This window comes from Tetrao urogallus (assembly GCF_951394365.1).
Source record: "Tetrao urogallus genome assembly, chromosome: Z".
Lineage (NCBI taxonomy): Eukaryota > Metazoa > Chordata > Aves > Galliformes > Phasianidae > Tetrao > Tetrao urogallus.
This window is the reverse complement of record NC_136816.1, coordinates 46,471,277-46,488,459: the sequence shown is the minus strand read 5'-3', so window position 1 is coordinate 46,488,459 and position 17,183 is coordinate 46,471,277.

Genomic DNA, 17,183 nt, shown 5'->3' with positions numbered 1-17,183 from the left:
TCATTTTGAGCTTTGATTCCTACAGGAAGATCTCATTATTTAGTGAATGCAGATTGGGAAGGAGAACAGAATTATTTTTTAGATTTTATTGACAGCAAAATTGTTGAGTTAATGCTCATAAAACAATCTGAAAATTCAATGTGTCTTGTTTTTATTTGTAGTCAGTCAATTTTTCATCGCTGGGAAAACACTCATTGCTTTGTCCCTTATTTACGCAATCTGTGAGTGAGCATTCCTGAAGATAACAAAGAAATGCACAATTCAGGCATTTGTATTTGTTATCAGTTGATAGAAAAGTTTACAACATGAACATAGAATGGATTTTTTTGAAAAAGCTGGAGCATGCAGTGACTTCTTGTCATGGTTCTATGTTTTTGTTATTGTTTTGTTTTTTTATGGTTTCAGTATTCCACATCAAAACATCATGTAGTGTACGGGGCATTAAAATGTCACTGCCCCAATCCCAGGTACCTATCCCTGTACATTACAGCAGTCACGGGATCTGACCCTTCCGGGTGGGGGGGGGCGTTCTCTTGCTGCCTGGCAGTGGGTGCTGGAGGTGCTTTCCTAGCCGTTCCAAGCTTTTCAGGTTTGAATCGGTCCCGGGAACTCTCTCTCTCATCTTGTCTGATTTATTAATCTCAATTTCAATTAAATAGTATTATACTGTGTTATTTTGTATTCCAATATTATAGTAAAATAAGTTTTCCTCCATTTTTTTTTTTAGAGGTCATCATGGACTGGCCTGAAGGTAAAAAGTTTGGAACACCACCAGGAGAAGAAGTGTCACGTGCTAAAGAGGCCCCACCATACAACGAACTACCAGAGGATGAAAAGAAATATGCCCTGTTCACAGATGGATCGTGTCGTATTGTGGGGAAGCATCGCAGATGGAAATCTGCTGTGTGGAGCCCCACACGACAAGTTGCAGAGGCCACTGAAGGGAAAGGCGAATCAAGCCAATTTGCAGAGGTAAAGGCCGTCCAGCTGGCCTTAGATGTCGCTGAACGGGAGAGGTGGCCAATGCTCTATCTTTACACTGACTCATGGATGGTGGCAAATGCCTTATGGGGGTGGTTACAGCAATGGGAGCAAAATAACTGGCAAAGAAGGGGTAAACCTATTTGGGCTGCTGAACTGTGGAAAGATATTGCTGCCCGAACAAAGAATATGGTTGTGAAGGTGCGCCATGTATCACAGAATCACAGAATCACAGAATCACCCGGGTTGGAAGGGACCTCAAGGATCATGTAGTTCCAACCCCCCTGCCTAGCAGGGCCACCAAACATACACATTTAGATCAGGTTGCCCAGGACCCCGTCCAACCTGGCCTTGAACACATCCAAGGACGGGGCATCCACAACCTCCCTGGGCAGCCCGTTCCAGGGCCTAACCACTCTCCTCGTAAAGAACTTCCCCCTAACATCCAACCTAAATCTTCCCTCCTTCAACTTGGATCCATTTCCCCTAGTCCTGCTATTGTCAGCCCTTATGAAGAGTTTACTCCCCTCCTGGGTGTAGGTTCCCTTCAGGTATTGATAGGCTGCAATGAGGTCGCCCCGCAGCCTTCTCTTCTCCAGGCTGAACAAGCCCAACTCCCTCAGCCTGTCCTCATAGGGGAGGTGCTCTAGCCCCCTGATCATCTTAGTCGCCCTCCTCTGGACCCTTTCCAAAATCTCCATGTCTTTCTTGTACTGAGGGCTCCACACCTGGACACAGTACTCCAGATGGGGCCTCACAAGAGCCGAGTAGAGAGGGACAATCACTTCCCTGTCCCTGCTGACCACCCCTCTCCTGATGGAGCCCAGGATCCCATTTGCCTTTCGAATGTAGATGCTCATGTGCCCAAGAGTCGGGCTACTGAAGAACAGCAAAACAACCATCAGGTAGACCGAGCTGCCAAAATTGAGGTGGCTCAAATAGACCTGGAGTGGCAGAACAAGGGTGAATTATTTCTAGCTCGGTGGGCCCATGAGACCTCAGGTCATCAAGGGAGAGATGCAACATACAAATGGGCCAGAGACCGAGGGGTGGACTTAACTATGGATGCCATTGCACAGGTTATTCATAACTGTGAAACATGTGCCATCATCAAACAAGCCAGGAGGATGAAACCTCTCTGGGAGGAAGGGCGATGGCAAAAGTACAAATATGGGGAGGCATGGCAGGTTGATTATATCACCTTGCCACGATCTCGCAATGGTAAGCATTATGTGCTTACTATGGTGGAGGCAACCACTGGGTGGCTCGAAACATATGCAGTACCCCATGCTACTGCCCGAAACACCATACTGGGTCTCGAGAAACAAGTCCTGTGGCGACATGGCACCCCGGAAAGGATTGAGTCAGATAATGGGACTCATTTCAAAAATTCTCTTGTAAATACTTGGGCCAAAGATCATGGCATTGAGTGGATTTACCATATTCCCTATCATGCACCAGCCTCTGGTAAAATTGAACGATACAATGGGTTGTTAAAAACGATGCTAAAAGCACTGAGTGGCGGAACATTTAAGCACTGGGAGAAGCATTTGGCAGAAGCCACCTGGTTAGTCAATACCAGAGGATCTGTCAATTGTGATGGTCCTAACCAATCCAGTTCCCTACATACCATAGAGGGAGATAAAGTCCCTGTTGTACATGTAAAGAACATGTTAGGAAAAGCGGTTTGGGTTCTTCCAGCTTCTGGGAAGGGCAAACCCCTCTGTGGTACAGTTTTTGCCCAGGGACCAGGATCCACTTGGTGGGTAATGCAGAAGAATGGGGATGTCCAATGTGTACCACAAGGAAACTTGATGCCGGGGGAGCGCAGTCAGTAATTCTATGTATATATGTATATCCATGTGTGTGTAATGCATTTTAATCATTTTTTGTTTGTTTGTATATATATATGTGTATATATTTTAAGCATGATGTAACGATGTAGAGTAAGGGGTGGAATGTCATGGTTCTATGTTTTTGTTTTTGTTTTGTTTTTTTATGGTTTCAGTATTCCACATCAAAACATCATGTAGTGTACGGGCCATTAAAGTGTCGCTGCCCCAATCCCAGGTACCTATCCACAAAAAAAAAAGAGAAGCTACGACTCCGCCGGGACTCGAACCCGGAACCTTTGAATCCCTTCAACCCTCTAGAAGTCCAATGCGCTATCCATTGCGCCACGGAGCCACCTTTTTTTTTAAAAAAAAAAAAAAAATGGAGGAAAACTTATTTTACTATAATATTGGAATACAAAATAACACAGTATAATACTATTTAATTGAAATTGAGATTAATAAATCAGACAAGATGAGAGAGAGAGTTCCCGGGACCGATTCAAACCTGAAAAGCTTGGAACGGCTAGGAAAGCACCTCCAGCACCCACTGCCAGGCAGCAAGAGAACGCCCCCCCCCACCCGGAAGGGTCAGATCCCGTGACTGCTGTAATGTACAGGGATAGGTACCTGGGACTGGGGCAGTGACACTTTAATGCCCCGTACACTACATGATGTTTTGATGTGGAATACTGAAACCATAAAAAAACAAAACAAAAACAAAAACATAGAACCATGACACTTCTTGACTTCATGCTGCCATTATTAGATCAAAGGCATACTATATTTTCAGTTTTCTTGGTCGAATTTTCTTCCAAATGTTGTTGAAATCTCTTCTTTCTACATAGTATTTAAATTCTCATAATTTTTCCATTTAAATGAAATAGACTTCAGGGATTTTCTTTTTTAAGGCTCTTCTCACAGTAATTCAATTTTACCTTTTCTTTTGAATGGCCATTTACAAATGCTTTTCCTTCAGTCCTGTTCTTTATGGCGCACTGTTAGAGCACAGGAAGAAATGGTAGTGGCATCCCTTTGGCTCATTTAATCATTCTAAGTGTAATAGACAATAATGACAAAAAACTACACAATTCTGAGAAGCCAAAGGGAGAAAAGAAAGCTAACTATCAGATGCACTATTTGTGTCTTAATCATTGCCGACACGCTGAAAAACTGTGAAATAAATGGTTCTTTACAAGGTATAGATGTGACTGAAAACTTAATAGGATCATTCATTCGTTAGGATCTTATCTGAGATCTATTAGAAATAATAGGAAGACTGCCCAGTCTTTGCACTGAGCCCTAAACATTATCTAAACATTATTTGAATTCATATGTTATGATAATGCTAGCTGCCTTATGAACCCTGTTCATATTCTCACTTATCCACAGCATATTAAACGAAAAATAATATCTGCTTTAAAAAATGAAAATCATGCAAAACAGGAGGCCCTCTGTCCCCCATAAAAGCTGCTTAACCATTATAATCAAATGCCAAGACTAGCACAGATTCAGGATTAATAATATATATATATATATATATTTATTTCTACACTATATTTACCATGTCATGAGCTTGCTGTGTATTCATTTTGCCATGGGATTACTCAAGTGTGTAAGAGCTCAACAAAGGGAGTCAACATTATCAAACCATATGAATAATGATTAATCTGAGCAAGACCTGAAAAATCAAATCCTAAGAAAGCATAAATGAGTGTATGCCAACTGATGGCACAAAAATACCGTATTTTTACCCTGCATGAATCTGTTTGCTGTTCTCTGTGTGTAACACAGTCAATATTAAACAAACAACTAGAATTTTGAAGGTATTTATTGTTACCAATACTAGCAATAACTATCTTTGAAAAAGTCAATAAACAAAGTGGAGAAATAAAAAAACATACCTGTCACATTTTGATACAGTCCTTAGGCAAGCATTCTGTAAAAGAAAAAGGGAACCTTTGGCTACAGTGAAGCTTTGGATCTGCAGATGAGATTTCCATAAGAACTCATCACATTCCCAAAATTTCTCTTTAAACATATTGGAATTCCTTGATTCTTCTTTGACTTTATAAATAAAGTGACTAATATTTCAGCATTATAATCAAAGAGTAAGAGCATGCTATTAGAGTTTTCTGATGGCACAAAATGAGCAGGCATTTCAATAAGGAGAAATCGCAGAATATCTAATGGAGGAAACTGAATACTCCTGAGAACTCAAGTAATAGAAGTGGAACTAAATGCAATGGGGCAATGAATAAAACCACATGTTTAGTCCTTAGCTTGCTTCTGCTCCAAAGGAAAGAAAGAGATTCATTAGCTGGAAATGGAGGACAGGAAAGCAATCAAAATGAAAAAGCTGATCCTTTGGCAGTCAGTATAGATGATGTTAATATACAGTAGAAGAGGTATTTCCTGTACAGATAGGAAGGCATTAATGAAATTATGCTTGCTATTACTGATAACTTACGTAGGGTATGATTTTGTTCAACCCAATTTGAGAAAGACATATTTAGACTACAAAGCTGTTAAGAGCAGAAAAATAAAAATTAGGGAGACAAAGAGAAGGAATATTTTCAGTCATAAGTGGAAACTGAAGGAAAATGGCTGTTTTAAGCAGCAAAATGAAGATCAATGTATGGTGGATAGTTGCCTAAGAGTACATGCAAGAGCATGGGCACATGGAAGGAGAAGCTCTACATATGGGAGAAGATAATCTTGTAGAGGCCCTTCAGTATCTAAAGTGAGCCTATAAGAAACCTGAGAAGGGGCTATTTATTGAGGGCTGTAATGACAGACTAAGGTGTGTCTCTAAGGTGTGTAACTAAGTGTTCCAGACCAGGTTGGCTGAGATTTTGGTCAAATTGATCTAGAGGAAAGTATTACCACTCATATTGGTGTCCTGAAACTAGGGAATCTCTATGGCTATTTTCCATATACCCTGGGCAATTCGTTTAACAACTTTACCATTATCATCAGTCTTTAGAGAACAATTAGAATCATTCAATTTGCCACAGACACCACTTGGTGATACCTCAGGAGTGGTGACACGAATATTACATGATGACATGAGACAACCATACATTTGGCAATGACCATACATTGAACAATAACCAATAATAATAAACACATAAGTAAAACAAATAGGCATTTGTGTCAGCTGCTTTCCCCACCCAGGAACTCCCAGTGTAAGCCAGAATCCAGATGGGAATTCTTCAGTAGAGGTTGTGGTGTTTATGAATAGCCCTACAATATTACACTTCAGTTAATTCACTAAAAGTGTATCTAGTGTAATTTGACAATATGTGGACTTGCTATGTGTCAACGGTTTACGGGCTGGTTCGGCCCGGTTCCGTGACAAGCAGGGCGGAGGGATCTGCAGATCTGCGTCTCCGGAAAAAAAGGAAACAGGGGACCCCAAAATAATTAAAAACAGCGGCACCGATCTGAGGAGAAACAAACTAATTTACTAAATATAGTATCGGAATGCAAGATAACACACTATAATACAATATAATCAGAATTGAAACTATTAAAGCAAATATAATGAGAGAGAATGTCCGAAAGGTGGATAGGCCTCACCATAACACTGAGGTGAGATGCGCAGTCCAGTTGAGCAGCAGGGGGACAGGAGCAGCGCCCACGACGAAGGGCAGGCGAGAAAGAGAACATCAGGTGACCTTGACAGGAGTTAAACCTCCTCTCCCTGACCACAAGGTGCTCTGGGGAATGTAGTTGTTCTTCTCTTCTGGGCAGGTACCCAGGACTTGAGCATTGACAGTTAAAGTCCCAGTGCCCCACATGATGTTATGATCTGGAATACCGAAAGCCAAAAATCACAAAACCATGACACTATGTAATGTTTTCTAAGATGATTTAGTGTCTTGAAAACTTCACACTTGAGCATTTCCAAAGCAATTCAAATGCTGAGATATATAAATATTAGTTTGGCAAGTTCAAGTATTGTTACAGTCCGCAGAACTTTTCACAGGATAGTGCGTGCAGGATACCCCCACAGTACAAACCATCAAAGAGGGTAATCCCAGAAACATACACATCTCTTATTAAAACTTAAGCACTTTCCAACAAACATGTTTTGGATGGAACTCCTGGACTGGTGTGACACTGAAAAGCATCAGTGCAAAAGGCTTTCTGATAGATTTCTTTTGTGACCACATCTAACAGATATTAGATGGGTCCCTTGATTCATTTTCCGGTTTGGAAACACTGTGAAGGAGTTACATGCAAATCATAATCAGTTTGGTAAAAAAAGGGGTGGAAGAAGGGGTTGAAAGAAATGGTATCACTGTGCAGGGAGTACCAGTAAGCCAGGATGTAAAAACCCGTAAAAAAAACCTGTAAAAAACCCTGAACCCAGTTGTGAAGTTTAACAGATCCAAGGACTGATATCAATCACCACCCAGACCCATAACAACACAAAACATAACACTATTGCAACCAAAAAATGTAATCAAGAGGTACATTCAGTGTTTTAGCATGATCAAATCTTCAGTATTTCTGTCACAAAATACAAATTGTTAAAATCAGCTATTAGCCTTTTTGTGTTCTGTCAAGGTCCCACGGGGATCTTCTGTGAAATAAAAGAAGACACCGACTTGCCCTTTTTGGGCTTTGTTAATATGGTTAAAAAATGAGGGAACAATCCAGCAAGTGTTGATTTCATATTCCTTTTTTGGGATGTCTTTAGCCTTCCAAGCATATTTTTTAAGGGATCCCGTTAAGGTTAGGGAAACCAGCCTCAGGTTAGCTGAGTCAATCGACACAGTCTGGCTAGGGAGGTAAGAGTGTTTCCCTGGCTTATCAGCCACTGGATCCTAACTCACAGGGATAACTGGCAAGAGTGGTGAGGCCTTTGGACAGAAGGTGTCAAATGGAGGATCTTGTTTCCTTTTGTTGTGAGTTTTCTAATGCATCCACCCTTTACTGCCCCCACCCCGCTCACTTGGGAGGGGCGAAGACATCAGTTTTCTAATGGCTTGGATAGCCATTCAAGTTCCCTGGGAGAGACCCTCAGACCTGGGGTTTTGCTTTCCTCAAGATTCTCGAGCTTTTGTTCTGGCCACCAGTTAACTAACCTGACAGTGGATAATCCATTCATCAGATCTCGTGGAACCCCATTTTGCCAGCCCAGTAATCAGAGACAATTACGTTTATGATCAATATTTCTCCTACCTGTTTTTACTGACAATGAGACCCTTCCAATCCCACTGAGCTTTGGTCTAGGCGGCCTGGGGGCAAGGCTGACTGCTGCAAGTCGTACTTCCCTTGGCTCAAATTTAATGGAGGAAGAAATCACTGGCCCATATTTTCTTCCATAGTTAATTAACACTTGGGCAACCTCCCCCCATGTCCATACTTTGTTTCCTGACTGCAGATGGTTGGGGGTTACAGTTCCTTCTAACACTAGCCGGGTTCTCTCTCCCTGAAACATAGCCTCTATTTTTCCTTGCAGTTGTATACCTATAGGTTTTAACAATTCTGGAAGCCCCCTAATTAAAGCAGTCATTCTCTCAGGATCAACAGGAATCATCATAGGTGACTCATGGTGTGGCTGCAGCTTTCTATCATACATCATTTGGAGACAAGCAGCCTTTTGAACACTCTACTAATTGATCAGTTGTTCCAATAATGGCAAGAGGGTCTCCCCTTTCTAAAGGGTTGAGACCACCTGCCCAATAGGCAGCCCTTTGTGTTAATGACCAGGGAGCACAATTGTTACCGATAGTTAAAAATACTCCTGGTCCCCAATAACCTTCTGTCTCCTTTTCCGTTAGCAGAATCTGGTCTCCACCAGTGAGGCTAACCCTCCACGCATACTCTGTCTCTGATTCCTTTGGAGAGCGGCTAAAATCTTTCTTCAATTTTGCTAGTTCAGTGGCTGAAAAGGGAATTTCCTTAACATTCATTTGAGGATCTAGATCCTCGCTGTTATCTAAAGTGTATTCAGTTTTTATCAAAGGATGCAATGGAGCTATTGGGGTTTTTAATTTGTCTAGCCTTTCCATCGTTCCTGGCAGTTCTACCTGAGGAAAAGTTTTTTCTCAAGGCAAACTATGGATGACGGTATCACTGGCATGCTTACACATTAACAGTTCCTTAAAAGCCATTGCAATGCTGTCACTCATTTTTTCAATACAATGAAAGACCTACACTAAGGGAGGTGGAGGTGCACGTATTCAAAAGCTCAAGTGACTCCTTATTTCCTCAGGGAAACAGACACTTTTCAAATGCAAATGCTCAAAGCACTCTTCCCTTTCTCTGAGGGGAGCACACAAAAAGCTCCAAATTTCACACTTAAGTTACAAAATACTTAAATCACAAAATTCGGAGAGGTCTTCCCAAGGAGGTACACACGTATTCAAAATTAATTCATACGTCCCAGAGAAGTATACACATAAACTGCAAAGTTACAGAATACGGAGCGGTCTTCCTGGAGAAGGACTCACGTCTAAGTTTTCAAAAATATCGCTCCATGCAACTCCAGGAGGTACACACAAAGAGAGTTTCAGACTACATCTGGAAGGACAACACTCTCACGGTAGGAATTCCTGCCGACTACGCCATTAAATAAATGTCTCGCTCCAATTTATAAGGGGGAGAGCAGGTTCTTTTATTGACTATATACCCAGCATGAGATTAAGAAACAACGGTTCAAATGTTGGTCCGACCAGTTTATTACAGATCTTAATCAGGGAAAGGGGGAAGGGGAGGACGGACACTATTATGAATTAGGGTACTGGGGAAGGGAAGGAGGGCGATAGGAAAGATAGAAAAGAAGAAGCAAGGAGTCTTTCTAGGAAACAAGAGGGAGATAGTCACCATGGATCCAGTGTGGTTCGTAGTTCAGTCTTTGATCTTCAGTAGTGGTGGGTTGTCAGGCACTGTTCTGTTGATGACGACGAGAACCACGACCACGACAGGGACGATGACCATGTTGATGATGGCCCCTTTTCAATGTTTTCAAAGTGGTTGAGTCAGCTGTCTTTGGAGTGACAGCTCAAATCCAAAGTGGGTGAGTCAGCTCTCCTTGGAGTGGCAGCTTCTGGCTCTGGGACCTCAGCAGGAACCTCCTTTGTTCCTACCTTCCTGGCCTTGCCAGCAGATAAGAGGAAGCAGGGAGGCACCAACTTGTATCTTGCCTTCGCAGGATACAATGGCATCATCCCCCAGCTTCCCATACCAAGCTGGAGCGGTTTTAGTCACAGGCCAGATCTTCTGCCAGTGAACACTCCTGAGCACTTTATTCTGCTTTTCTATAGAGCAAGCAGCTCTGGAGGAAGGGGCTTTCAAATGTTCCCAAAGCAAAATCGATTGTTAGCACCCATCACTTGCCTCCTTGACAAATCACTCAGAGTCATATCACAAGAAAAACCTCAGGAAGCAAGCTTTGAGCCAAAAAACAAAGAAGGATTCTCACACCACTCTGTGGCTCAAAGACTGCTTGAAATGAAGCATAAGTGACCTTCCACGGTGGTGAGGAAAAGAAAAGGAAGAAAATGAAAATAGCAAACAAGCAAGAGGGAAAGAGGAAGGTGAGAAGGGTAGATAATTGTTACACAATTACTACAAAACATTTCTTGGGCTTGGTTATAAATGTTGCCCTGATCTGTTGGACTTGTCCATCATCAGCTGAGGTGGTTACAAAGCACATGGAGGATACAACACGTTGTATAAGTTGAATAAAACATGGAATCATACAAGGAACAAACATAAGAGTTGCAACAACACACAGTAGATAAAATAGGAGACGTTTGACCCATGTGCGACCTGGAAGCCAGGAAGAGAAATCAAAGTCAAGGCCTTTCCATGTTTGGACAGGAACATGGGCTATTTTCCATATACCGTGGGCAATTCGTTTAACAACTTTACCATTATCAAAAATCAAAGAAGGATTCTCAAATATGGTCACTTCCAACCCATGCCATTTTATGATTCTGTGGTTCTGTAAGTGAGTGTGAGTGAATGAATAGATCAGAAAGCTGGAAGCAGGAAACAGATTCCAGTGAATGAGTGACATTCCGTAGTACAATTATACTGTTATAGAGCTGGTTCATTTTTGTTGTACAAGGGGATTGCATGTAACTCTTCTTTTATTTGATCTGCATTATGACTTTGTTATTCTTACTATATGAACTTATGTGGTGAAGGACACTAAAGAAGCAGAATCTTACTAGTAAATCACCCTCTGGGGCACTGAATAGCTAGCAATAAACCATTATTGTTCTTTTCTGTAGTGCTCTTGAACATAAATATCTCTGAATGTCTTATACATACAGCTTAAATGTACAGGCTCACTTCTTGTGTACAGCTGCATCCACAATCAATATCTTAACTATGATATTGTCAATGGTTTACGGGCTGGTTCTGTGACTAGCAGGGTGGAGGGATTTCACAAAATCCACACCTCTGGAAAAGAGAAAGAGGGGACCCCAAAATAATTAAAAACAGCGGCACCGATCTGAGGATAAACAAATTTACTAAATATAGTATTGGAATGCAAAATAACACAGTATAATACAATATTAGAATTGAAGTTAATAAATCAAATATAATGAGAGAGAGAATGTCCAACAAGTGGAAAGGCCTCACCATAACACTGAGGTGAGATGCGCAGTCTGGTTGAGCAGCAGGGAGATGAAGAAGAGCCAACAAAGAAGAGCGCATCAGGCGACCTTGCCAGGAGTTCTATCTCCTCTCTGACTGAAAAGCCCCCTGGGGTATGTAGTTTTTCTTCTCTTTTGGACAGGTACCCAGAACTGGAGCATGAACAGTTAAGCTCCCAGTGTACTACATGATGTCATGATGTGGAATACTGATAAAAATCATAAAATCATGACAGGTATTTATGCCCGTGAAGATGTAGTACATTCAAATAAGGGTTTGGCACAGCTTAAACCACAGAACAAACTGATCTTTCTTAGAATTATCTTCTCAGTCACATCATAGAGTCATGAAATCATATAACGGTTTGGGTTGGAAGGGATACTGAAGATCAGCTAGTTCTAATTCCCTGCTATAGGCAAGGACACCTCCCACAAGACCAGGCTGCTCAAAACCCTATGTGGCCTGGTCTTGAATGCTTCCAGAGGGGAGTACCCACAACCTCACTGGGCCGTCTGTTTCAGTATCTCACTCTTCTCACAGTAAATAATTTCTTCCTAACATCTAGTCTAAATATACTCTCATCCCCTTGTACTGTTGCATTTATTAAAATTCTGCGTATTGTTAGGTAAAGGAATTCCAATTAGTTTTAACTACCTCACTGTTGAGCATACTTGTTAACATTACATCTTTCCAGTTCAAGAGTGAAAAATCACTGCATGAACTTAGTATTGTTTTAAATGTTTAAATTAAATTTAAATTAAATTAAATTAAGTTTAAATTAAATGATGTATGAAATAAAGTTAGTTAATAATTTTCTATTATCTATTTTATGCAGCTATTTTCTGTAGTGTATAGCATCCATATAGATATTCAGTGTCTCTTTGATGTCTCTTTGATGGATTAAGGTCAAATTATGATGGCCATTCTCATGAGGAACATCCTACTACATTCATCATGTTCCAACACAACACAGATTATCCATATGAAATGCATGCTATCAGATTTGCTTTTGAGGCAGTGATTAAAATATTCTTTTATTATCAAACTAAAAGCAAGAAAGCTAAAGAGCTAGCTTCAATAGAATAAAAATGGAAATATCTACACTGTTTCTGTAGCTTGTATCTTGAGTTTCATTCAGAAATCTTGAGTCCAGAGGCATGAAAAGACAGAATAAAAGAGGAAGCCTAGAAGAATGTTCTGGGAAAAAAAACGTTGTAGTCCTTCATAACGTACTTTTTCTTTTTTTTTTTTTCTTTAATTCAATACTGAGACTGAGTTGTATGTAGTTTGGACGCTTTGTTAATGGTACTCAAAAGTAGCATGTATGTCTTGTTACAGAAATGTAAGGACATCCATCTGATAGTCAGACACAGGGAAATAGGGAATGAAAATTGTATCCTGTTGGCCAAGATCAAATTGGAGTTTTGTAAGCATGAATATACATGTAAATTTCATTTTTAAATGAAAAGTTGGAAGAAATGTAGTTTGACTCACAAAACCAATTGCTATTTTCTTGTGTGTAAATCCTGTCTTATTTTTAATACCTGTAACTGTTCATTTAAGTATTGCTTTCAATGCCCAGTCCAAAGGCAGTAGAAAGATCTATTTTGGTGTCTATATTAAAATGTCTGAAATATACAAATGACTTTGTTTCAAAACTGCTGTATAGTTTTCATTTCCTTATGTTGTTTTTAAAAGCTGGGATTCATGAACACTGAGCATGAGCGTGAATTAATCCCATGCCTCCACGTGCTAATTTACTCTGATTTGACCAAAGATAATGCTTGCAGTGAAAACAATCCTCTTAACTTATAAAAAAAGAAAGCAAACCCTGCAGTTGTCATTGCTGAAGTTTTGTGCACCTTTCTTCAGTCACTGAAGCATGACTGTGTCTACTAAGTGGTATTCAGTGAATTACTGCCATGATTATTTACACATGAACTGCAGTTAAATCGTTTGTTAATGTTCTGGTACCATAGCATGATGGAAATAAGTTAAAAAGGATAATCAACAATCATTCACTATGTAGCTGTCCATATGACTTCAATATTTTTAATTCGTAGATTGGAAGAGAGAAAGAAGTTACTATGCAAGCAATAGACAACCTCAGATATATGGAGATGCAGGTTGATAAGGGAGGATGCTTCAATATTCCACTGCAGACTAAGTTGTTTACTTGGCCTCAGGAGAGGGGAGGGTAAGAATGAGAGGGTTACAAAATATATTTTGCACTGTGTGGTGCAAAGTGTTGGGCAACAGTGCAATTTGTCTGTGAATAAAGAAAATAATAATGTTAATTCCAAAATCTTCTAAGATTAATCAGATAACTAAGTAGTCAAAACTGGGCTACTATATGATCAGGTATGAATGGTAAAAAGCAGCTTGTAATCCCAAGTTACACTGAGTCCTGTACAGTCACCACATTGTCTACATTATCTCTTCATGCTATAGAAAGCTCTCATGGAAGCATCTACTTAAAAGTTTTCAGTGGTAAATGTTATTTAAACTGTCTGGGTATCTGATTATCTACTGTTCCACATCTTCATGTTAGTTACAGTGCTCAAGCAAAGGATAAAGAAGCAAAAGAAGCATAGTAATATAGCAGAAATAACTGTCTTGATATGCTGAATCTTTTGTCTCTCCATGTTGATTTTGTCTCTTTCTGAGCCCTCTGTAACCTAAAAATAGGTTTAGTTAATAAAAATATATTTAATGCACATAAAGGTAGATGTGCATTTTGCTATTAAAAATAATATTTATTTTAGTATAAAGGAAATTTTTGCATTCTTTTCAACACTTTATGATTTTATGATCCATGGTATATTGGAGGAGCAATAATATTTGTCACTTCTGATTAGTCTTCTACCATAAAGCAACTCATTCAAATAATTATAGAAAAAAGGCCCTACGAAGGGAGCTGTAACACTTTTATTTGTGTGAGAAGTTTTCAACTCTGTAACCACAGGAAAAAGCTAATGATACAAAGATACAATGAACAAAATGAAAACAAAACCGGAATTTGTTTGAAATGCAAATTAAAATATAGCATTAATGTACAGGGTGACTGGATATCACATTTACACATTTTTCTACTGCATTCTTCTACTTTTCCTCAAGATGAGATTTCACTTCATTTAATCAAACTATATGCATTTCACATTTAGTTTTATAATTTTGTGGTTTTGGTAGGTAAATAAAGAACAAAATAAAACAAAATCAACAAAAAACATAGCTGTCTCTTAACATATTCAACACGTTTTTCCATTTGTTCTCTCCTAAATGCACAAAGATATCTCATCTGTGCAGCTTCCTTGATGCTTTGAAATATTTCAAGAAAAAAATCTTTAATGAAAGGAATGCAATGGCAAAATTTGCTGTGCTTTGAGAACACATAACTTTTCAGTTTTTCTGGCTTTTACTGGCTCTCTCTTTTTTTTTTTTTGGTAGAAAGTGAGAAATTTAGTGAGATAGACTTCCTCACAGTGTGATTTATCAGTTTAGAGTGACAAATAAGAATTTTTTTGTTGTTGGCAATGTTGATTTTTGTTTGTTTTTGTCAAATTTATCTCCTGTTCTGTTAAATATGTGACATGAGGACTGGTCATCATTTGTGCACATTCCTCTTGTGGTTGTTTACTCATAAATAGTGGCAAATCAAGTTAATGAGAGTTTGACCTCAGTATTCAGTGAAAACGAAAATGACAAGTGTAGGGGAGAGGTTTGTTTATGAACTAGATCAGTGCGCTTTCCTCAGTAGATTGCATCACATAGAGCAGAAAGGGAGACTGAAAGTGGAAAAATCAAAACATGGATTTTTGTTTCCTGGAAATCCCACCATTGTGTTTTTATAGCAGCATAATAACAATTGTTTCTGATTTGCATCATTCAGAATTACGACTATGCTTTTCCATTAGAAGTCTCTGTTTTGTATTTTCTAAATGCAGAAGAAGCTCTGATGTCTCTAAATCGTTGGATGAACTGCAGTGTTCTATTTCATAGCTAAATTTCATTGCATATATCTTCTTGTTAGCACAGGGCCTAACAGCATTGCACTGCATTGCATTCACATTAACAATTATAGAGGTAGAAATATTTATTCATGTGTATTGGCTCTGTCACATTTTCAATGGACTCAGTTGCTTAAATCATCTTTCCCTCTAAATCTTTGTCACAGTTAACTCTAATTTTGATTCCTTTTTGCTCAGCTAAGAGGCAGAGTGCTTCATCTGCACTTGGGAGAAAAGGATTGCTGGAAATTCTTTCCCTCTTATCTGTTTTGTGCTAGTTTACAGGCTCGGTGTTCTCCATTCAGAAAGTGAGAGGACTGAAAATGAGCAATGATCTTAGCTGTGTTTTCATACTGTAACTCCATTTGTCTCATCAGAACTCCATAGCTTTATGGTGATGTGATAGATGGGACATACTAGTGCTCTGTGAGGTCCAAAAACCAGCTGTTTCTGAGATCTCATCTGTCTTCTCTGGGAGTTAGAATGAGCTGAGTGCTCTTTATTTTACTGGAGAAGCATGTCACTAAGATTCTGCTTTTGCATTGAGTAAATCAGCATCACTTAAAGGGTTTCTCCTCAGCTCCGCTACCTTCTCCCTTAGAGAAACATCTGAAAAGTGGAAATACGCTTTTACTTATTCTGTCATCTCATTCCTATTTCCAAACCTCTAGAAGAAGAGAAAGGTACCCCACAAAACACTTCCTACTAAACTAAAGACCTGTAATCTCAGACCCCTCCTCCTATTTCCATTCTTCGATAAAAATGCGAGGAGAATTTATAAATACCCTGTTGCTTTCAGAAAAATAGGTAGGCATTCCTTAAACGATTGAACAAAATGATTTTGACAGAATTAATTGCAGTTTGGATGCAGCAGTATGGTTGATATTTATATATATATCAATAAAAACTACCTTTTTTCCTATCCAATTAGGAGAAATGTGAATACATTCTTTATAGTGCAATTTTTTTCTCATTTCTTCTGTCTATCTTTATAGATATTACGCTTGCTTATATTGTGATAAATACAAGACCATGAGTTCCGTGAGGAATCCACTGCATCTCTGCTTCTTCTTCCTTGTCAATCCTGGACTACTTATATAATAAGTTAAATCATTCAAACAAAACAGAAAAAAAGGATTTCATGGCATAAGAATGTCTATGTGGAAAAAAGTAAAATGTATAGACAGTGGCTTAGAAAGAAAGAACCCAGATGTACTAGTCAGCTTTGAAAAACTGAATACAAGACCTCAAGAAATTATACTTTGAAAAGGCAAGTATGGGAAAGATTATATTAGTTGTACTTCATCCCTTGGTTAAATACTTGCCTAATCTTTATGATAATTATGATGATTTTCTACCTTATCAAATAGCATGTTCTTAAAAGAATGTGAACTAGGAAAGGGCAAATCATTAAAAAGCTTCCTCTTTACACTATAGTAGTTAAAGGCAAACCAATCAGGAAATTAAACTTCTTCACAGAGCTGGAAAACATCTATCCAAATCCTAAAAACCAAGTAAAATTTGGTGTTGTTGTTGCTGGAAAATGCCAGTGCTATTTTCAGTTTCATAGCAACGGCAGTGAGTAAACATCCCAATTCAGACATAGATGGTTATGTTCAGTTCATCTTTAACTGAAACTCTTTAATAAGCCACTTGGCACTAAGAGGCTTTTCTAAGCTCCCAACTGACTCTTGAATTAGCACAGCTGACCCTGCTGTACTTAGCAGTTTGCATACTA